Source organism: Wyeomyia smithii, chromosome 3 (assembly GCF_029784165.1).
Source record: "Wyeomyia smithii strain HCP4-BCI-WySm-NY-G18 chromosome 3, ASM2978416v1, whole genome shotgun sequence".
NCBI classification, from domain to species: Eukaryota; Metazoa; Arthropoda; class Insecta; order Diptera; family Culicidae; genus Wyeomyia; species Wyeomyia smithii.
The window spans coordinates 71,781,352-71,806,086 of record NC_073696.1 but is presented as its reverse complement, the minus strand read 5'-3'; the positions used below and the strand labels follow the sequence as shown (position 1 = coordinate 71,806,086).

The window sequence follows — 24,735 nt, the reverse complement described above, 5'->3', positions numbered from 1 at the left end:
ATGATATCCACATGAAAATGGTACTTTTTCGTTACATTTTTCTCTTCTAGAGTACAGTTTCTGGAAACGGTACATTTGAACAAATTCGCGTCAAATGTATTATAAATATTTATTATTGTAAACTAGAAAGATGGACTGTTTCAATAGAAGTAAAGTTTCGACAATTTCATGTGACATAAGTAGTGAGAATGAAATTGAAAATAGTTTAAATTGGCCTTGGATGATTATCCTAAGATTATCGAACATAAAACCCTTGTTTACCGGGAAACCTCGAAGAAAAGATGGTCATTCAACATAGTTTATTCGTTCCATCAAATAGATAAATACTTTTATCTTGTTTTTTTTTTGTCTTGCTAGCCACCGCAGTCAACTCGACTATGTTACATCGTTTGATATCAGCAGTTTTTTTTGGTCTGCCCAAATAATAATAGCGCACTAGTCTCTTCCTCTCTCTTTCTCTTACGACCCCATCCCAGTGCAGCGGTGTCAGTCACTGTCAATCCGCTGAAAGTGGGGGGTATCCTGTGAGACCGTAACCAGGCAATGTGCGAATAAAGCACATCGAAACCAGCAAGCTAGCTTGTCGTGCCTAACTACAACTTCGTATCTATTATTCAGAATGATTACGGTAAAACAGCCCAACATTGTCATCCACCCGGTTTTTACATTTGGCGGAAGCTGACAAAGTTTTGCACAACCGGAGCCCGGCCGGCTGCCATGAAAAGTGGATGCTTATTTTTATGAAATATGCAATATCCGTGAAATTTGTCCCATTGCCGCAGAGCTGCATCCCTGATCTTCTTCGGTAGGAAAAGTTCGAAAGCCTGGAAGAAGACTTTTTTTTCAGCTGCTGTTGCATCCCAGTTGGTCTGCACTGCCAACAGCAGCACCAGCAGCAAGGGTGGTTAGATGGATTCGTAGCTCAATTTTCCGTAACTACATTTGACTCACTGCTGAAAGCATTTTTTCCCCATATTCGGCTAGAACATGTTCCAGTAGACCCTGTATGCTGCATCGACTCCGAAGGTAGGCGAACGACGTGACAACACTTCCAGAGGGACTAAGTTTCCAACTTCTCTGTTTCGTGCTGCCAAGTGTGCTGCGGTGGCTTGGCTGTGGGAACCTGTAAGTATGTAACCAACTGCAGCGTCGAGAGGAGCCGTTGTTTTTATGTCATCCACTCAGCTGCTAATGTGGGTATGTTGTGAGCATTCTTTGCATACAGTTCTACGTACCTACCTATAGCATGCTTTCGTTTTCGGTGTTGTGTATGTTTTTTTTGTCATCGGTTTTGCCTGCTGACCGGGGACATTGCTAGTTCTCATCGGACTTATTCGAAATAAAAGGGCAATTCAAAACGACATTCCGTAGCGGAAGTATAACCGTTTCCGGCGGGCTGATGAAGGCAAACATGCGTGCGCGTTGGAAGGGACTGCGCAGCAAAATGAAATTGATTGCTTGAAAATATGTCAGAGCAAATATTTGAAATTTTTATTGACTATCTCCTCGATATGAAATGAAGTAACGTTATGAGTTTGTTTTATTTCAGATCACCGGTCACCGGTTTGTAATTTTGAGTTTATTCGATTCAATTTGTTGGAAGAGATGCTACGAAATGAATGTTTCATTTAGTTATACGACATGCTTTCAAAGTTATGTGGAAGTGTTTAAATTTGAGTTCCCACTTTGAGTTTGGGTAGCCCAAGCGAAATTTTTAATTTTATGACTACCTGAAAAGGCATTCTAAAATCATATCAATAAAACTCTAGTCAAGACATTTTGGTTTTTATTGCTTCCGCCATAATGTCATGCAAATTAATATCTGCCTGGTTGACCCATTCTTGAAACGGTTCTTAAACGTATAATCCGGAGGAATTTAAAGACAACAGGTTATAGCTAGAACATATTAAAAACCATTTGAAAACCATATGCGCCGACTTCCGTGATACTTTCTTCAGTCATTTACCGTTCAAGTTGCATGTAGGTACCAGATTAAATTTATTGTTCAGTAACTATTCTTGAAAAGAAATAATGGAACAAATGTACCTCCAAAATAGGATGTTATCGCTTGAAATTGTAAACCACCGATGGATTTTCTTACCAATTTGTTTAAATTTGATTGTTTTCACAGTCGGTAGCATGTAAACTTTTCAACAGAATCTTTTCAAAAGGCAGCTATATAGGAACCCAAATTGCTGACAGAAAGCAAACTAACCGGTTATAATCAGTGTAGTAATCTTTCTGTTGTAATCTCTGCTATTCAACAAAGTGGATTAAACTGTTGAAGTGGGAGAAACTCACAGGAGTTTCGTCTGGGTTGGAAAAAAACTAAAAGTGGTTCGATTTTTCTCCCAATTGTGCAACTTTTTTTACTCTTTTTCAGTTTGTCGTACCACGAACCCATCTTGTTTCCAATTTGATGAGAAATTCTTTTTAAAGCTATTTTTTGTGAAGCCAAAATGCAAATGGTTTGATAACGGCATTTGTAATAACAATGTCATAACAAAGATAAATAAACGTCATTTCATTGACTATATTACGTTTTCGCATTCTTCGGGCTTTGCTGTGAAGAGTGCTTATCGATGTCTCTCTTGAGGTTTTGTTTGCGAACCAGCGGCACGGAGCACCACGGAGTCTGTTATTCTTCACGCTGGAATATTTTTTATATGGGCTTGTAACGCGACGTCGAGAATCAAGCTGGCGAAGAGGTTATACTCTTCAAGTGGTGGACTTCTCTTAAGTCTCAGAAGATTTTAGGCACTTCTGAGCTGGCTAAGGGTATCAAAATTCACAGGAACGGTTGAAAAGCAATTATATTTTATATGTTTTATAATTTTAGCTCCAGGTCAAATATGTAGAAAAGGTCGACGAGAGTAAGAAAAAAAGTTCCTGTGAATTTTGGTGCTCCTACCTAAGCCGGAGATGCGTGAAGTTTTTAGACACTAAAATGAAGTTTTCCTGTAGGCAGACGTAGAAACCACGAGCCCTAAAAGCAAGTACTCCGCATCCTTTTAACTTACTTCCGAGTTCACTAGGGGCATCAAAAAACACAAAAATGCTTCGAAAGCTCTAATCTTTTCTTTATTTCCAGTTTGAGCTCTAAGGTAATTTTTTTCTCGCGTTTGTCGACCAGTGTTATAGATTAACCCTCTAGTGCCCAGTGCCGCCTTTAGACGGTCCTCAGTCACACCTCTAAAAAGCTTCAATCAATACTTAAAAAATGTTCAAAAAGATCCATAGTGATTTTTTCGAAGTCCGTCTGAAAATTAACTTGGACACTAGAGGGTTGAAGGGAAGCAATTATCGTTTGAAAGGGAGTCGCAAGCCACGCCATGGGAGTTAGAATCTCCCAAAAATAACCATGACGACGGAAAGAGTTCTATTATATCAAAAACCAGCTGTTGCCCAATTTGTGCTCTGAGAAGAACATATATTGAGATAATACAAATTCTCCATCTTAAATTGTCATTTACCACGCGAAAACTTCGTTGTCGTTGTTGGGAACAATGGGAGGTTCAAAGCACTTTTTAAGCGTCAGAAGTTCTCTAGAAGTAGAGGTTGCTCGATTAAGGCAAATAATATTAAAATAACGGAAGTTAAGTTCTAAACTGAAGGAGAGTCAAGTTTCACAGAAGCAAAATGCATCGCATTCGTATTCATTATTCAAAACTGTGAATAAATCGATTTTGGGGATGAGATTGAATTGAATTGTCAGTATCAGACTCATCGGAAGGTAACACTTCGTAAAGATTCGCTGAAACCAGTTTGCTGACAGCTGTCTACTTGAGAATTTCAGCAAAAGTGTACTCACTCTTTCAGAGACCGCTTGATGTTATCTGGGCGCTATTTGTATGCTGTTGTGCCTATGATAGAAGCAACTTCTAATTCGGCAGAGCAGACCTGAGTCTTATTGTGTAAGTTGTTACACCCTTGTTGAGCAAAGCTCAATGCAATTGCTTGCAATCCAGTATCTTTACCAATGGAAATTTGTAGTTCTTAAAACGGCCAGTTCCAGCCTCCAGCAGTCGATGACCACGCCGCTCAGTGGAACGAAATCAAAACTCGTGGAACATCGGTGTTTGGGACGAAACGCATGACTTATAGAAAGTTTCTCAGTTTTGTGAGTACCGTAAGAGCGGCTTATTTTGATACCTTTTTACAGTATTACTTAAGTATATGACTCTCCAATAGATTTTCTTCAAGTTTTGCATTTTTAAAACAAGTACTGGATATACTAGAATGAATGTACAACAACAAAATCTATCAGTATTGCTTCAACCATGCCATTGATTTTTTTGTAATTAGTGACAAGTTTTTCGTTTTCGGTATCTTTGATAATGCTGAAATAATGTGAAAAAAATGTACGAAAAGTTTCAATTTTTATGCATTTTGAAATGTTTTGAGATAAAATTTTGGGCAAAGGGCTATCACAAGTCATGTAGAAAAATTTTGGATCATTTCCGGTCCCTTTCCCTGTCACATTTTTGACCATACAAATTTTGAGCATAGTTTATCATCAGACCCTCTTCCTTCCTAATAGTTTACGTTTTACATCGATTAATCCGAGGGAGGCTGTCCAAGTTCTTCGTTGGTGTAGGATTTTGGTGATTTATGTAATTTTGTTTGATAATTTGTAGGGCAACTTATATGAAAACTTTGGATTATACTTAGAAAATTGCAAATTTAAGGCAAATATTCGTATTTTTATGAACGAATATTTGTAACAAAATTGAGACCAGTACGTCAGTGTTTAAGAAACTATATTGTGGTGATGCTCTTTGGGTAAGTAGTGCTACTAAGCGTACGCGTAGCGTTTACTCATTTACGGGCACAATATGATTAAGGCCTCGATTGTACCAATTGTAACACTACCCGGAGAGAGTGCCGTAGAAATGAGACTTAAAATTTTCAAGAGCATCGTGCAAGGAAGTGTTCTCGGTAAATGATTGCACCGTTTAGTCACAAACACCGATATCTCACTATTCTTTATTTCGTCCCACTGTGCACTGTGTATCTCCGCTGGACGAGTTGGAATGTATACATGGTATTTCCGCGTGACAAGCTCCAAGGCAGCAATCTCGTTTGCTTGCTTAAGGCTTGCACCGAAACACGCCACTTTTTTTTGGTATATTACCTTTGCTTTCAGCTGAAAAAAAATACACAACCCACGGCCCCACCGATCCTTCCTGGTACAGCTTCACATGATGTATTCAAGTTTTTAAAATATCGTGAATTGAAAATCGGTCATCAACTGAAAAAAAAAATCCATCCGTAATAATCGGCATACTCTAAATATGTAATGAAACACTCACAAAGCAGTGTTCTTCTTACACTCTTGACTGTTGATTGCAAATACATGACGAATCGAATATTGAATATATTCAAACTCACAGAGTGTCGAAAACCTGGAAAAACCTGGAAAATCAGGGAATATGGCTATCTTCAGCAAAAAAATAGAAATATCTTTACAACAAATGAAAATATCAAACCAATATATTCTAAGAAAATGCGAGGTTTAGCAGAATGAACAAAATCATAAAACATCTTCAATTGTTTCGACGATTACAGAAAAATTTATGGACAAAAAACTCATTTTGAAGGGTGTTTTCCTTTCATTCAGTACTCGGTTGGATACAACGAGAAACAGTTGAACTCTTTTGAGTAATGCAGTTCTTTTGATAAACTTTCAAATGCATATAGTCAGATTTGCTACTATCAGCAACCATCGGAGAAATACGGACTCAAAATATGTCTATTTTCAGCAAAAAACTAGAAATATCTTTACATCAAATAAAAATATCAAACCAATATATTCTACAAAAATGCGAGGTTTAGCAGAATGAACAAAATCTTAGAACATCTTGAATTGTTTCGACGATTACAGAAAAAGTTATGAACGAAAAACTAATTTTGAGGAGTGCTTCTCGTAAAACTCTATTTCGTCATATCAGACGTACAGATAGGAGATAATAGTATTCAGCAATTCTTTTTCTTATAGATTTTCCTACAACTTTGCTGAAGAAAGCAATCTGGTATTTTGAAAATTAGAAAAAATAGCTTTTTTATCTTACTACTAGGGAGATTGATAAAAAACCGAAAACGTCAGAAGAAAGGCCTTGTTATGAGGAATAAACTTGCTGAAGACACTGGGTACATAAAATCAATATTTCACAGTCAAATCTAAAACGAGTTTAGACCACTGTGCTATGGTTCGGTTTTATATCCAATTGAATACTTTTCTCACTGGGATTTCACAGTTGCGTCAATCTACGTTGCCCTTTTATGTGCTGAATGCTGAAAATATTAGGGAAAATAATGTTATATTTCAGGGAATATCAGGGAAAATCAGGGAATTTGAGAAAACTTTTTCGGTACCCTGAACTCAAATGCAGATCGTTTGAAGTGATTGGTTTTATTGGAGTGAGAACATTCTCACCCTTGCAATTGTATTAATTGTATACTATCGTTGCTTACATAAATTTTTAGATGATTTACGACTAATATTGTTCGTCACATAATTTTGGTTGGTTCAGGTTACTAAGCATGATCTATGGGATGGTTAGTTACTTCTTCGTGATCGTGATTCTTTGAATAATAAAATTGAAATCGTCGATGGATGAGTTTCTATCGTATTAAGCGGTAGAAATATAAAATTTCAGCAGTCCAAATTGTACCGAATTTTGGACGTAGAAGATGAAACAGTTGGAACTGGGCCTTTGATGTTCCTACGATTTCTTTACGAGAATTTAGTTTAGTCAAACTCGGAGGGGGTTTCAATAGCAAATTTTTGATTTAAAGTAGCTATCATTTCAGAAAATCTCCTTTGTTCTCCTTTCTGCTTTGTCTTTTGCTAGGAAGTTCGGAGAAAGTGAGAATTTTTATCTTCCTATACTTCCCTGGCTCCACCAAAGAAGGTTTTTCAACTGAATCGTCAATTTCAGACTTGTCGGAGAACAACAGCTCGTAAAGATTCGAGGAAATCAGTTTGATAACAGCAGCCTCCTCAAGCATTTCGGTGAACGTGCGCTTAGAGTGCTCTTTCAGAGAACGCTCTTCTTTGTTTTGGCGCTGTTTGTACGCTGTCGTGCCCGCAATAGAGGCGCTTCAAAGTTTGGAAAAGCAGACCTGGCGGAAGTCACCCGAGAGGAGTTTGATTGGATGTAAGTTGTTGCATCTGTGTCGCGTTATACTGAATGCAATTGCTTGCAATCCAGTATCATCACTAATTGAAAGCCAGAACCCAGCCTTCAGCAGAGTCTCCATGGTCATACTCGAGTCGGTGACCACACCGTGGATCTCCACTGGGCAAGCAGATATATACACGTGAAATGCTCAAAAGCAGCACTCTCGTTTGCTTGCTTGAGGCCGGACACCAAAATACACAACATATTTGCGCGAACTACGGGATCTTGGTCACGGTTAAACCGTTTTATTAGATCTCTTGAAATTTGCAATGTATTAAATGCCTTCGCTTGGGTCCGCTAAGTTTATCAGAATGATAAGGGCTTCTGGATGGTGGAAAGTTTAATGCGGACTTCCACCACTATGAGGGGCCAGTGTGTACGTAATTCTTCGTATTCCATCGTACGATTCCATCCTCCCAAAAAACTGTGGTCTTCAACAAAGTTTTGCACATGGCCTTCTGAGTTTCCTGAAGACCGCATAATCTGCATAGATGATGTTTAAAATTTTCAAAGCTACATGCACAAAAGCGCCGCGTGGCGGTCGAATTCAAAAACAAATTGTGTATCAAAAATATCTCTTGACCATCGTAACAACTTTGCTGAAGACGACAACTTATCCACAAGAAAGATAAAGTTAAAAATACTTGAAACTACATGCTCTCTAGCGCCACGATGCAGTCAAATTTCGAAAAAAACTGTGCACCAAATTAAAGCCTTCACAAGTTTCTGAACAACTTTTCTGAAGACCACAACTCTCTAGGTTGTCGGTATCCGAGATGGAATTATATTAATTTGTCCATGATGAACTTTTCGGGGTGCAACACTCAGTGAACCATTACCATGAAATAGTCACTAAATCAATACTTCTTAAAATATTTTCTTGAGTTTTTATAGGGTAATCGCTCCATTATTTATCTCAACAGCTAGGTGCACCTATCTTATTTCTCTCATTAGTCCAATTTACTGTCAAATTTCTACAAATTTTGAAAGTAAATCTATTTGCTTCCCGATTATAAGTTTTACGTTAAAAATATGGTGAAACTTGGCGATAAATTTATCAAAAAGGCGTGATTGGATGAAAATAGGTACTGAGATAAATATATAGAGGCGATTAGCCTATGTTGCAATAAACTTCGATTGGTTATGTTGAGTTAATAAGCAGTTGAGAATATGCATGTTTAACTTAAAATATCGTTTTATTTAATTATACAGAATAAACCTGCATTAAAAATAGGTTTCAAATGTATCACGCGAAAATTATTTTTGAACGTGACATTACCAACACGTCACTGTATCTCGAAATTGGGGTGATAATTGTTTCTTACGTGAAATTTTCCGAGAAACCGTTGGAATTATCAAGTTTGAAATAAAAAGGACTGCATTTGCCGAAAAATGTAAACTAAGCTTTAAAAGCTTTTCATATCTGAAGGTTTTCATGTTATGCTTATTTAATATTTTATTTCAATTGATTTACCTTCACACTGTTTTGTGTGTAACTTTTTGTATGCGAAAAAATACTAAATTAATTTTTTTAAAATGTAAATGTGAAGTTTTATCAGAGAAATTCCCGTTGAAACCAGGCAACTGTCTATGAAGTTGTTAAAAACGATTCAAGTAGTGCTTGTTTGAAAGCTTATGTTTATTAAATATATTTAATCTAGAAAACATGAGATTATCAATGGTGCAAGGGTTTTCAAGGTAAGTTGATGGACACTGTTCAAAAATCAAGTTTAAAAATAAATCCAATATGGCGACCATGTCCAATTAGTGACCACCAACATTGATGTTTGCAAAAGAAAACCTTCCGTTAACAAAGTTTTGATGAGAAACGAATGGTTCATAAAAGGTATGAATGTCCACTCAACGAGGGATTTATCAATTTGATCACCCAAATGCCGCTTTTTTACTTAATCAGCATGGGCTTTCAAACAAACAAAACTTGAATTTGTTTTTACCAACTCTATATAAACAATAGTTCGGTCTCAACGGGAATTGCTCATTTGCATTGAAGATCAATAAATTTGGGACCTGCGCGCAACATTATCATCAATCATTACCGTTAAAATCGAATTCCAGTTCGGTGGCTCTTCTGTAATCAGATTTACAAAGCGCAGCTCGAAATGACTGACATGGTCCAGCTTTTAGAAGCTTGTTCCCTTTCACAATGAATGACAGGCGCCTGCATAAAACGAACGAAATCATAACAATCTATTAGCACCCGCAGTGTCAGTCGGGCCATTTGAAATCGTTAGGATAAACAGTCTGCTGTCGGATAGGGTCGTTTGTTTTCTCGTTTCATGTAGAGCAGACTCCGGGATTGAAAATCGTGCAAGCGTCTCCCTCTGAGTTGGGAACCGGTTCTTTCAGCGTAGACTGTCGTCTCTGGTTCGTTAAGTATGACGTGAACTTGTGGAGTCATTATCAACTTCAAGCCGGTAGTGCAGCAAAATGTTTGTTCTATTTTTCTTTCCATTTGATGTTATTTTTAGAAGAACTTTCCCCTCGCTAAGTGTTGTGCTGGCAACTGAAACTGGGTTTCAAGTCGATTGCATTTGGAAGAAATAACTGTTCAAACTAGTCGATGTCCGACACCCACAGCAATTGCAAATGTTCGATTTGGAAAGCGAAATCTATCTTAAGCTCTAGCCTGGCAAACGCAATCATGCATGCGTGTAGCGTTCAGATTAAAAGTAACGTCTCCACATTCCTGCATAAAAACTGAACGTGTTTAGCAAGAACCGCTGCCGCGTAGCGCATCCCCTTTTCACCAGTTTCGCAACAGCCTTGTACGGTCAGTCGCAACCTTCGCACCTGTTCTGCAGAATCATCATCGTTCATCTGATTGTGAGGTTTGCTTTCACTGACTGGCAAAGTTTGCGCTGCCGGATCGTGCTACTTGTGTAATATGTTGCCGGTTCACCATCCGTTTGATGCGTCTTCGGTGGGAAGAGTCTGGCAGCACCGGTGGTCAAGGGATGGATGGGGTGGCAAGGCGGAGTTCTAACTCATTCGGCAATTATTGCGGACTTCTTTTTACACTACTTTACAAGCTCTCGTATGCTTCAGTGTTCAGCGGCGGTGATGCCCACGTTTATTGCAATTTGTACCATTCGTGGTTAGGAATTCCATCAAACTTGCGGACCTCTTTGTGTACACCTAGGTACCTGCCAGCACTTGGACACGGAGCCGATCAAACCTGCCAGCTTCAGACCCACGTAGGATCCCGCTAGTGTGTGCGTCGGAAATTGATTCTCTGTTATGAGAAAAGAGGATTATAATTTTCAGCTTTTGTTACCTACGGGAGCAAATGAAGGTGATTAGCAATCAGGTTGTAACTGAAGCTCGATAACCAAAATGTTCTGTTGTCGATAACAGAGCTTGAGACAGTGGAGCGAGGTTTCATTGAGCATTTTTTACCGGTTGGTTTTCTCGGATGTGGAGATAAAGGTTAAATTAACTGTTGATTGTCTTAAGCCGAAGTTAATTATTGTTTGCCTGCTTATTGTGCTGGACCACACAACAAAAATTACTTTCAGCTATCATATTTGAAAATATTTTATTCAAATAAATCTACAAAAGGTTGGTCCAAAAAGGTGTAGTAGAAATCAAAAAAAATCTTCGGAGCGCAGATTTAGAACAATTTAGGTAATGTATTGATATGGTGGAGAGCGGAATTACATTAGGGGCCATCCACATTCCACGTGGACAGATTTTAAACGATTTTGACACCCCCGCCGTGGACAACTGCTCATATGAACTCTAAAATTTTTGTATGGACCGTGGATATTACACTTAAACCCAACCCCCCACCCCCCTCCTAAGCTGTCCACGTGGTATGTGGATGGCCCCTTATTGATTTATTCAGTGTTTACAAACCAAAACATTATTAATGGAAGCGAACAATACTACCGACTGAGTCCATTTCTAGGTATACCTCATACTTTTGTAGATTTATCGGCTTAATCAGTCCGTTGTAGAAGCAAAAACGATTTTTTGTTTCTTAATCCGACAGTTTCGGTGAATTTATTTCACCTTTTCAAGAAGTGAAAGTGAAATAAAGTCACCGAAACTGTCGGATTAAGAAACAAAAAATCGTTTTTGCTTCTATACACGGACTGATTAAGCCGATAAATCTACAAAATTAACCGCTACAGTCGACAAACAAACAAGTACGGTCACCAAGAGGTGAAAAAACTCCCCAGAGAACAAATGGATTTTGATTTTAGATTGTGCAAGGCTGGGCTTGTAATAGCTGAACAATACGTAAAACAGAACAGTATCTATTAGATACGAAAAATGGGAAAACTTTTTTGGTGGCGTTAACGTATTTTGAGCTTGCGCCGACCAATTCCTAGATATGAAAGTTAGATTTAAATGATTCCTTGGAGTTTTTTTGTGAGTAGAGTTTCTTATACCGGCTTCAATGCAATTTGCCAATGTTGCAGAGAAGAAGTGCATTTTGGCAAGTACTACATTGAAGCAGCGGAAGGCGAATTATCACTACCAGCCCGAAATTAGTAGCAGAAACACAATAGCGAAGCCACCAACCATCACTATAGGAGACAGAAAAAAACTGTACCCTGGTGAGATGACCTCAAAATGGTCCTTCCGGAACAGATTCCACAGGGGCTTCTAGTGGTCATAGAAACAATTAAATAACACGAAAACCATCCAATATGTTTTTTTAACCAGGATGATAGCTAGAGACTGTAAAATGACTCCAGACGCCGTTTTGGATTCCAAAATGGCGACTTCCGGTTTCTGGGAAAGAACTAAAATGGATGAATACCATCCAATATGAACATTTTTGGATACGGGATGATGCCCAGAGACTGGAAATTAACTTCACTCGCCATTTTGAAATTAAGGGAGCTGACTTCTGATTTGTCTGGTTTCGTTTTTAAGTCTATTCGCAAAGTATTTATTTTGGATGGTATTCGGTCAATTTTGGCCATTTTTCGGAAGACGGAAGTCACCATTTTGGCTTAGGGATTGGCGTCAAAGGTTGATTTCCGGTCTCTGTGCATTTTTACGTTCCGGAAATAGCCATATTAGATGGTATGCAGCCAATTTTGGTGCTTTTCTAGAAACTGGAAGTTGCCATTTTGTGGGTCAAAATGATCTTTAGGGTCGTTTTCTGGTCTCTGGACATCTTTCCGACTCCGAAAGTACTAAATTTTTCCGGAAACCGGAAGTCGTACCATATTAAATTTCAAAATAGAGTCTCTCGTTAATTTTCGGTCACTGGGCACAATTCAGATTCTGAATATACCCATATTGAATGGTATTCGGCCAGTTCTGGAACTTTTCCAGACACCGGTAGTCACCATTTAAAAAATCAAAATGGCCGACCCCAAAGTCGATTACAGGTCTCTGGATATCATCCCGATTCCGAAAGTACTCATGTAACGTGGTATTTGGCAATTTTGCTAGTTTTTCGGAAACCGAAATTCACCATCTTGAATTTCAAAAAGGCTTGTGGCGTGGATTTCTGGTCTCTGGGCGACATCCCAAATCCGGAAATACTCATATCGGATGGTATTTGTATTTGTATTTTTATTTGTATTTGTATTTGTATTTGTATTTGTATTTGTATTTGTATTTGTATTTGTATTGGTATTTATTTATTCAAATCATCTGACCTATTCTTAATGAATTGGGTTGTGAGAGGAAAAGCCCATTTGAGCAGCGATGGAAACGAAACGATTATGATCCGATTGTCGTTTTGTCTCAAAGTGTACAGATTGCGATGTGTTCAAGTAATGAATAAACTTGAATCCTCTCAGTACGTACAAAATGTTGATGCATTGCTCACTCGGAAATAATAAATACATAACTAGACTATATACAGATCTTAGAAGAGAATGATCCGCGCAACTCGTTGTGTTTTTTTCTCCGTACGTGGGTCGTCGCACGAGGAAAAACGATAGCAAAAGAGAATAATAAACTTGACTTGTCCCCTTCGCATCACAGTGACGCAGTAGCAATGATGTGGTATGGTGACGGCTATTTAAAAACAATTTTGACCTAAATTTCAATAACAATAACAACTTGAAAACTTATTCAAATTCAATAAAAATTACAAAATCAACTTCCCGAGTGAAATATTTATTTGAAAAAATTAGACATCGCGATTTTTAGTGATCCGTTTCACGAATTCTGACCCTATATATATAAAATACGATTATATTAAGTGAAATAAAATCGTAGACTATATATAATCAAGTCCGACCTGTATTCTCCCAAAAAAGCATTTTTAAATAGCTTCTCAAAAATGAGTCGTGTTCCAAAAATTAGCCAAAGCACAAAATGGCATCTTTCGCCCATAGAAACGTCTATGCATAGTTTCAGCCAAGCCAAAATAACATTTTGAAAAAAAAAAAAAATTAACTGGTACATATCTTATAAAAATGCTCATCGTGTTAGATTTAAAAAAAAAAACAATTCGGTTGTTTCTTAGAAGAATATATTTTAAAATGTTTGTTTCCAAACTGGACTCATCCGGTTGCCCAGCGTGTTCAATTCTTTTGCGGCGCAAAAGGTTTTCTACTTTGTCATCTGGAAGCCGTTTTCCAAAATTCAACATATTAAATTCAACGGGATGCTGCTCCCGGAGATGCCGATGGCAGTTCGAAATAATGATAGTTTTTGGCCAGTAAGTGCAATTCTCCGCCGCGATGCACCTGAAACCGCCATCCTCTACTGCGAAAACTTGCCGAACTTTTTCGGATATATTAATCTTTTCTATCTTTTTGTCCATCCTGAGTCCTGACACACGTTTTATACAAGCAAGATCTCTAAACCAACTGGGAACTTGAACCTGCCACCAAAACAATCTCATTATGGGAGTAGGAGACAACACACTTTTTTTCACTCTCTTTTTGACAAAAATCTCAATCATTGGCTGAATAATCATGAATGATCTTTGTTCATCATATGTACATGTTGCGACTAACCCCATATACTCAGCTGTGCACATTTAGATACAGATGTTGTTGTTAGCAGTCACGAGAAGAGGCGAATAGTGCGAAGGAAGAGAAAGAGAGTACGCCAGCAGGGATACTATATACATGGTGCTCCTTTGCAATCCTCGTAACTCGTCTTACACATAGATCTGCTTGCAAATGTGGGAAATGTAAATGTATATCGCACACTGACAGCGATGTTAATGCATCACAAAGGAGATTTATATGTATTCAAAAATCGCTAGAAACGATTTTCATCTATCGCTGCATTTGAGAAATTCCTTGCGAAACGCTCAAATGTGCGTAAAAACACGACCATATTTTGATTGAATATTTACATTTTTCGAACTAAGTCTAACAACAATTAAATATACTATTATAAAATATGACACATGAAATTACTCAACAAGCTAAGACACAATGTGAACCTAAGGCTAACAAATTACAACATTCGGTAAAGTCTATTTTTAAAAGCAACGCTAGTTACCTTTAAGTCAAATAAGTAAAATACATTGTTTAAGACGTCACAGATCGCTCTGATGGGTTCGTTTTGGCCATATTCTGTAAGATGGAATGAGAGACGCAGAAAGTTTCGCAATCTTAAGCTTCTATAGGATACATTCACGTTGATTTCAGACAAGATGTTTGGAGCGTCAATTTCGCCACTCAGTAGTTTATCTCGAATACAGCCCAGGATACGTCTCTTTTTTTTGCTAGTGTGTCAATGCTAAGTAAATGGCATCGATTAGCATAAGGTAGTAATAGGGCAGGACCACGCCCAATGGAAGTGATCTTAGAGCGTAACGCAGAAACCTGTCCTGTATTGATTCAATCCGGTTGGTCCAGATGTCAGTGTAAGGGCTCCATATAATGGCAGATGTTTCCAAAACAGAGCGAACTAGTGAGACGTAATCATAACAGACGAAACGGATCAGTAAACTCTTTGACGATTCTCATCATGAAGCCGAGTTTCCTATTTGCTTTTGCGATGATATGACAATAGTGGTGCTTGAAGGACAGCTGTGAGTCAAACAGTACACCTAGATCTTTTATCACCAACACTCTCTCGAAGGTTTCTCCACATGTACTATAGTTCCAAGGTAGCGGCTTAATTTTTCGTGTACAAGAAATTTCGTAACATTTAGAAACACTGACTGTCAGAAAATTACGGTTACACCAATCAGAGAATGCATCAAGATATTTTTGCAATTCTTTGAGAAAAATTTGAGAAGAATATTAAAAAGCAATGGCCCAAGGTTGCTTCCTTGAGGAACACCCGACAGCTTAACGAAGCTATCCAAAAAAAAAACATTAAAAAACCTTAGAAATTGCTGTAATTGTACATAGTTATACCATAATTTAACTATGTTTTTCATTGTAAATACATCAATTTCACATTAAATATCATTGTCCAGAAGAATAAAAAACATCGTTTTTGCCATTTTTACCATGAAAAAGGGGGGTCGTTATGTATCTTAACAGCATTTTCAGGCATTTTTCCTATACATTTAGAAGTCACTGACAATGTTTTGCATGGTAAAATTGTTTTTTTTTCTCATATCATTTATTTGACACGGCACAAATACAATTTAATGTTTAACGGCACCAATTATATCTGAAGACTTAAAATCTTAAAGCAAATTTTTCATCCTCGCTGCCGACTACGAGCTAAAATTAAGTCTATCTTAAAACTAGGATGTATTTTTCAATCACTGTTTTGTAGTTTGATGGTCGTCTGATGCTCTTCGAATGGCCATGAATATGCAGCATGTATGGATTTGTTCTGCTGAGGCACGATGTCATGAGCTGGAAGAGGGGCTTGTAATTCTCGGGTCCTGAAGGTATTGTGCGGGGGCTAGTTGCTGGTTATGGTTCGTTGTTGTTGTTCGCTGGTGTTCAAGTGGCCTATGGTATGTGCCGCTGAGCCAAGATATCACTGAAGGCCTCGGGTTCTCAGGTCCTGGTGAATTCGTGTGGGGTGCAGTTGTTGATTCCAAAACCTCCGCTTAAGGTTCAAACGTGTTCTTGTCGTTTTGTTGGGTGTAGACGGAGGGGAACGGGACTAGACTGGGGCATGGATGGATTTTAGGAAAATGTATATAAGGGTCATGTAGGATATGTCACGGCTCGCCAAGACATCACGAACAGGAACAGCTGGCCGTCTACCTCCGGCCTGAAGGGAGGCTACTAATTTAGACCTGGCGTCACGGTGGACAGGGCATGACCAAACAACGTGCTCTATGTCGTGATAACCTTCACCACAGGCACAGATACCGCTTTCTCCGAGCCCAACACGACGGAGATGCGCATCAAATCTATAGTGATTGGACATAAGCCGAGACATCACGCAAATGAAATCTCGACCTACATCCAACCCCTTGAACCACGGATTCGTCGATACCTTGGGTATAATGGAATGTAACCACCTTCCCAGTTCCCCTCTGGTTCAAGAATTTTGCCAACTGATGATCGTATTCTGACGTACAAATGCAAAAAAATCATTAAAAGCAATTGGTCTTTCATAAATTTCACCGTTTGTAGCGCCCACCTTAGCCAAAGAGTCCGCTTTCTCATTGCCCGGTATCGAGCAGTGAGAAGGGACCCACACTAAGGTAATCTGAGAAGATTTTTCGGATAAAGCACTCAGATGTTCCCGTATTTTCCCCAGGAAATACGGAGAGTGCTTAACATCTGTCATCGATCGGAGAGCCTCAATGGAACTGAGACTGTCCGTAAAGATGAAATAATGGTCCGTGGGCATTTTTTCGATGATCCCTAGGGTGTACTGAATTGCAGCTAATTCTGCGACGTAAACAGAAGCAGGATTATCGAGCTTATGGGAGACGGTTAAATTGTTGTTGAAGATACCGAAGCCAGTAGACCCATCGAGAAGTGATCCGTCAGTGTAGAACATATTGTCGCAGTTGATGTTTCGATATTTATTGGAAAAAATTTCAGGGATCTGCTGCACGCGTAAATGATCCGGGATTCCACGAGTTTCTTCTATCATGGATGTATCGAAAAACACAGTAGAATCAGAAGAATACAATAAGTTGACACGATTTGGAATATTCGGAGAAGGGTTAATATTTTGTGACATGTGATTGAAATACAATGTCATAAAACGGGTTTGAGAATTAGGTTCGATTAACCTTTCAAAATTTTCAATCACAGAACGGTTCAAGACCTCACATTTGATAAGAATACGAGAAGACAGGCTCCAGAAGCGGGTTTTCAATGGTAGTACTCCAGCTAAGATCTCCAAACTCATCGTATGGGTCGATTGCATGCAACCCAAGGCGATACGCAAACAACGATATTGTATTCGCTCCAGTTTGATCAAATGTGTGTTTGCAGCGGAGCGGAAGCAGAAACACCCGTACTCAATTACCGACAATATGGTTGTTTGGTAAAGCCTTATAAGGTCTTCCGGGTGTGGTCCCCACCATGATCCGGTTATTGTACGAAGAAAATTCACTCTTTGTTGGCTTTTTTTCATCAGATACCTAATGTGACAACCCCAGGTGCCTTTAGAGTCGAACCAGACACCAAGATACTTGTGTACCAAAGCCTGAGAAATCGTTTTACCCATTAATTGTGGCTGGAGCTGAGCAGGTTCATGCTTCCTAGAAAAAACTACTATCTCAGTCTTCTCCGAAGAGAATTCGATACCTAGCTGTAGAGCCCAAGCAGACAAATTGTCCAAGGTATCTTGCAATGGTCCTTGTAAATCGGCAGCTTTGGCTCCTGTAACAGAAACCACGCTGTCGTCTGAAAGTTGTCTTATCCTGCATGAATTTGCCAGACATTCGTCGATGTCATTTACATGAACATTGTAAAGAAGGGGGCTTAAACATGAGCCCTGGGGAAGACCCATGTAGCTAATTCGAAAAGTTGCTAAATCGCCATGCGTAAAATGCATGTGATTTTCGAACAACAAATTGTGCAAAAAATTGTTCAAAATTGGAGAAAATCCTTGTCGGTGAAGTTTGCCCGAAAGAATGTCAATAGAAACGGAATCAAAAGCCCCCTTGGTAAAATTGTTGTCGGTGGCAGATTCAACAACAAAAAAACGTTGTTAAAACATGGTAATGACAACAATCGTTTACAAGCTGACAGTAAAAATACCGTGTTTTTTATGGTCACAATAAAAAACATTGTCCGTTTACTTTTCTCACCGCAAAATACATCGTAAATTTTTTTTCGGGATCTGGCTCGGTGTTGCCTAATTTAATGTACAGTGTGCAGCTACGAGGTATGATTTTAACCTCTTAGTAAACAAAACTGTCAACAATTGACCAAAATCGTTTTGGATTTCGTTTGAACTGCGATTGGGTGCATAGTGTTGTGAGCAAAGAAAACGGTTGTGAGTTTTATACTGTTTGCTTGCAGTAGTGAAGGATAGCTTAGTCATTGCGTTTCGTCGTCTAACTTAGTTGCGAAGTGCAGCTGCTCTTTGTCGTCTTAACTCTCGAAGTCGTCGATTGGACCATACAGGTTTCGACCGTGTGCTGTTTCAGTGTGTGCTAGAATATTTCTATTACACTAAATAAAACCCTCTGGAGACCTTCGAAATCGGTTTTACTGTAGTTAAGTTGCATGATTTCAGACAATTCAGACTTATTTGGAACCATTTAGGATCATTTTGATTTCACCATGACACTTGAAACCATAAAAATGGCATGTGGAAGTAATTTTATGAACTCTAAACCAACCATTTAAGATTTAGGATTCTGTTCAAATATTCTTTAAGATCCTAGGTTTCTGAACATATTCCTGGAAAATCGGATTTCCGGCAAAAAAAAAACTTCTGTCGGGGCACCGCTGGCACTGATTTCAAAGAAGAGAAGTAACTGACTCTTTTGGTGCTAAAACTATCGAAATCGGATGAAAATTGCAAAAGTTACAAGAATTTCAATTTGTGGCTATCCGAGTACCCCGTTGGGCACGTAGGGGCGAAAAAAAAACTCTCCGTTGACCCTTTCTTGTTACTGTATAAAAACTAATTTTACCAAAAGACTTGTAATGAGTTTTGAGATGTCACTGATATTCATCACTATTGATTGCAGTGAACTAATTTCGTCTTTTAAAACCAAAAAAAGTCTTATGAGCAAGATCGTGCCAAATCACCGATGGTCGAATATCGACCATTTTTGATTTGAATGAAACTTTGCACACGTATTTGGCTTAGCAAACTGAGCATTTTTCACAGATGGAGCGATTTTTCACACCCATGAGTTACATTCTAAAAGGGCGTATGCCTTTTGGCATAGGTTTTATTCGAAGCATTGTAGCCCAGAAACCGTTGGTTGTATGGGAAAACTGTTTGAGAACGAGTTGTAGGGAATTAAAAATGCACCATAAAAAAAATATACACTGTACAAAAAAAATTTTTTTTGACCAAAATAAATTAAAAATAAACATAAAATTTCAATTTAAAAAAAAAGAGTTGAATTTTTTTTTTATTTTTTTTTAAAGAAACTTGACGTTAATACGCAACTTTTAAAAAAAAGTCCAGGATGGAGAAATGAAAAATAATTTTTTTATGGTAGATTAATTTTTTTATAAAAATTCTAGTTTAAACATTTTCCAAAATATTTGTATTCTGATGACCTTAAAAGAAGCAGAGAGTCATTTTGAATCAAAAAGCTCTAACATTCTAAAGGCATCGGTTTTCGAGTTATTTTAAATTTAAGCTCAATAAATTATTAATATTTCGGAAGATACACGTTTTTTTTAATTTGTCCTTGGTTCTCCAGCAAAAACCATACGTTCATTGGAATGCCTCATCAAAAATAAACAATTCATTCTTTGACAACAAAACGATTGGGCGAACGGTTCTCAAGAAATGAGTTAAATGTTCTAAGTGATATTAATATATATAAGAATCAAATATTTATTTTCGAGTTTTATTATCTTAGGAACATATTTTTTTATGACATAGATGCTTTACAGAACTAGTTTCACCTTATATTTTATATACATCATAAGTTTGTTCGAATGTTTTATAAAAATGTTTTATAAAATAATATGTTTGTCGTGCAACACTACCTACTTGTTTACTAATAATAACTGTTTGTGAAATACGCAACCATAATATACCTATAATATCTGTTTTCGTATATAAATACGATTGCACTATTCCAGATGTGTTAGTAACAGTTTGCATTTTGTGAAGATGAATAAAGTGAAAATGGAATACACCAAGCCCAAATGCTGTAAACCCTTTCCTGATCATCGGTGCTCATCAAGCCTACGCTTACGCTTGTTTATTTTATTACAAAAGTTCACATCAATGGACAACGTAATCCTAATTCCCTAACAAAAAAAAAAAGCTTACGCAAATTAAACGAAAACGTTATTGCAAAATTAAAAATATTGAACAGTCAAGCTCATTTTGATACGTCTTTATCAATTTGTGATTCGTGTAGTTATTGGAATGATAGTCAAGTCACCATTCATCCCTTCGTTGTTTACTATTCAGAATCTGGAACACTTAAGAATGTCAGCTTCATCATAATATCGGAAGTACTCCATCATGATACTGTTGCGGTTCAGGTGTTCATTGCCAAATTAATGAGTTTTTTGAAAACAACAATAGAGTTGAAAAAAGCGATAATAATGTCTGATGGAGCTGCCTCACAATATAAAAATAGAAAAAACTTTGCAACAAAATATAACGTCGATGCAGAGTGGCATTTTTTGCGACTTCTCATGGTAAAGGCCCATGCGATGCAATTGGTGGCATATTAAAACGAATGGCAGGAAATGCAAGTTTAGCTAAAGAACATGAACATCCCATTATAAGCGCAAAAGAATTGAATGATTGTAATAAAAATTCATCAAAAATGTCATTTAGTTGGGTATCATATGAAGAATATGAACAAGGAGTAACAGAATGGAGCAATATTTTCAAAAAATCTATAATAATAGCTGCCACACAAAAGTATTACTCTTTTGTTCCGATTTCAGAAAATAAGATATAAACGAAGCTGTTTCAAAAGATGATTTACTTATGATGTATATAAAATATAAGGTGAAACTAGTTCTGTAAAGTATCTATGTCATAAAAAAATATGTTCCTAAGATAATGAAACTCGAAAATAAATATTTGATTCTTATATATATTCATATCACTTAGAACATTTAACTCTTTTCTTGAGAACCGTTCGTCCAATCGTTTTGTTGTCAAAGAATGAATTGTATACTTTTGATGAAGCATTCCAATGAACGTATGGTTTTTGCTGGAGAACCATGGACAAATTAAGAGAAACGTGTATTTTCCTAAATAATTATAATTTTTCGAGCTTAAATTAGAAATAACTCGAAAACCAATGCCTTTAGAATGTTTACTACCAAGAGCTTTTTGATTCAAAATGTTTTTCTGCATCTTTTAAAATCATCAGAATACAAATATTTTGAAAAATGTTTAAATTAGAATTTTTATAAAAAAATTAATCTACCATAAAAAAATTATTTTTCATTTCTCCATCCTGGACTTTTTTTTAAAAGTTGCGTATTAACGTCAAGTTTCTTAAAAAAAAATAAAAAAAAATTCAACTAATTTTTTTTAAAATTGAAATTTAATGTTTATTTTTAATTTGTTTTGGTCAAAAAAATTTTTTTTGTGCAGTGTATATTTTATTTTTTTTATGCTGCATTTTCAATTCCCTACAACTCATTCTCAGACAGTTTTTCTATACAATCAACGGTTTCTGGGCTACAATGCTTCGAATAAAACCTATGCCAAAAGGCATACGCCCTTTTAGAATGTAACTCATGGGTGTAAAAAATCTCTCCACCTGTGAAAAATGCTCAGTTTGCTAAGCCAAATACGTGTGCAAAGTTTCATTCAAATCAAAAATGGTCGATTAAATTTTCGCGTATTTCCAGGCGATTTGAAATGATTTTGCTCTTATGTAACCTAAAATTTACCCCGGTGGGTACATAACGGTTTATGTTACGATTGATTGATTTCTCTAACGCAGACATTAAGCAGATAGATGAAACGATTCAATGCGTGCCGCGTGGGGGGGGGGGGGGGGTGAATGAACACGCCCATGAAGCGCGAGAAGGGGACGGGGTTATGAGCCCTTCATAATGTGGAGAGAGGGTGTTTTTCGAAGTGTTCCACTGCGCGAGGCTATCATACAAATTTGCGTTACGTGGGGGTGAAGATGTATTGAATATAGCCAAATTTCGCGTAACGCAATATACTCATGTTCCATTATAATAGTTCGTAATAAGAACTACTACAGCGCTTGTTTTCAGCTGTATAGAAGTACAGAAGCACCTTTGCAGTGCGAAAGTCGACCCGTACAATTGCGAACGGCCTTCGTAGTAAATATTATTTGCTACCATGTCCAGGTGTACCAGTTGTGAAAACTAATATCGCCTAGAAGGGCGTAAGAGAACTTTTTACAAAGCGGCTGTTGGTAATTGGCGTCACATGATGCATTTATTCCTGCGTAGTGCAAGCGTTGGCAGCTGGTATCGTACAGTTCTGTAGGGTATTGATGTATCTTCGCGATGCGAATGAGAGAAACAGGTTCGAGCTTACGAAAGTTACGAATTTTTGTCAAAATCATAACCAAGATAGGGTAAATTAACTTATAGTAGACCCCTTTCCTAGAGTGGCCCATACGCCAGATGAACTCAATTTATGCAAAAACTCTTTATCCAACCAATCAATAAACATTTATATGTTCCAATTTTTGTTAAGAGAAATTGAGTTAATCCGACTGAAAGTCCACCGTAGGTTTATAAAGACAGACACATAAATTTTTGTTCAATTTTGTACATGTTATTGGTTCCAGTTTAGGTTATGGGTAGCTTAAAGTAACACTTCTTGGAACGTGACCGGGATGAAGTTACAATACGGAGACATATCAGAAATATCAATTTCTAAGATTGATTGATTGAATATTTGAGTCACGTTATGTTTTAAATATGAACAAAGTTTTGCAACATGCGAATTTCATTAATTCTTCTGGAACTAATTACAATAAGTAGTTCTATTATGCCAGTTTTAATTAATTTATTTGGTTTCAAACCGATGCAGGACAGATGAAATTATTCATTAGAAATATCTTATTTTTCATCGCATCGGTCAGGTTGATGCTTATAATTGAGGAAATCGGCTATAATTTTTAGTTCCTTTTTTAGTTTGATAGAAACAAATAACGGTTCGTCGTATCCCAGAAAGTAAGAAATCTATTTTGTGTCAATACCATGTGAAAGTTAGCCGGTACTGCAAAAACTGAAAGTAAACAGCATTGGTGCTACTTGTCGCTGTAGGAACTTGACCTTCTTTTGTACTAATTGCAGCCTCTCGTTACTGTACAAGGCACTTGCGGAGCCAACACCGATTTTAATTATAATATTCCCTGCATAAGCTTGAACACATGCTTATTATACCAGCGTCGTATGCAAAAGCCAACGGGGAACTAAAAAACGATACTGAACATCAACTTAGAATCATCCTATAAAGTATTTAAGTTATTTGTAGTTTGACAGAATGATAGTTGGTCACGGATGACTCGAGCCTAAAGTACATCAACTTGTTCGAAAAATGTAAATTCGTCAGCCGACTTCCGTTCAGTCACGTAAATGCGTAGCATCACGCACGCAGCGTCTCCGCTTCTAACCGAAGCAACAAGCGAGATTTATCGGTGACACAGTGTTTCCTAATACATTCACGCCCGCCGGTTAAACGACGTCGTCGTCGTCGTCGCCGTCATATCAAGAGCTGCTCGGTGGCAATAAGCAACAGCCAACACGCGGTGGCAGTGTGGTGCGAAATTGGTTCACCACCGAGCGCACAAGAGGGAACTTTTTCCCGACGCGCAACAGCACCACCCGATGAGGAGGGAAAAGTGGATCAAGATGGCTCTCGATAAAACTCGCCCATTCAATGGGGCACGATGTTTCAAGCGGGTCAAACAAAAAAGGGAAAACACGATGCAGAATATGATTTAATTAGCGAATAGTACCAGATGGGCTGCTCGAAGGGAACCCCGGAGGGGTGGCGGCGGTTGGCACGAATCATGTTGCGTTCCGAGATTACCGGACGAAGCGGGTTCTGTTGACCGGCTAATGTTGTCCGTTGTTGGTGTTGTTTGTGATCGAGTTAAAGGGCCTGAGAAAAATGTGTCACGAGACAGCTCCATCATAAGCGCGACTGTCATTCCGTACCATTCGTCCAGCTAGCGGTGGTGACCCAGATTGTGTCGAGTGAACGGGAGGATTTCTTCCCCTGCGAGCGGGGCCTGCAGTGAGATGGTATCTTGACTGTAATAGTTTCCTGAAAAAAAAGGTACGGGTAAGCATTAGCCGAAACAATGGCTGGTGGTAAAAGTTAGTCTGCAGTTCAGACCCTGAATCATTTAGCGTAAGAAAGGAATACTTCTTGATCAGTGGAGAGATAGCTGCAATACATTTTTCCGTCTATTCGGAAAGCATTATTCGGTTCAACAAAACGGCATTGTAGTTTGTTTAATCAGTTTGGAGTAATTTATTCCAGTGACTGAATCGCAAAAATTGCCTCAGATAATCTGAATAAACTGAGCTGAAAAAGAATTATTCAT

The 24,735-nt window shown here is 37.9% G+C and overlaps 1 protein-coding gene across 3 annotated transcripts in view; it reads left to right on the top strand.

Moving 5' to 3' along the window:
• LOC129731621 (mucin-2) overlaps positions 1 to 24,735 on the top strand; it is a 200,792-nt gene that overhangs the window by 1,132 nt on the left and 174,925 nt on the right. The window lies entirely within an intron of this gene.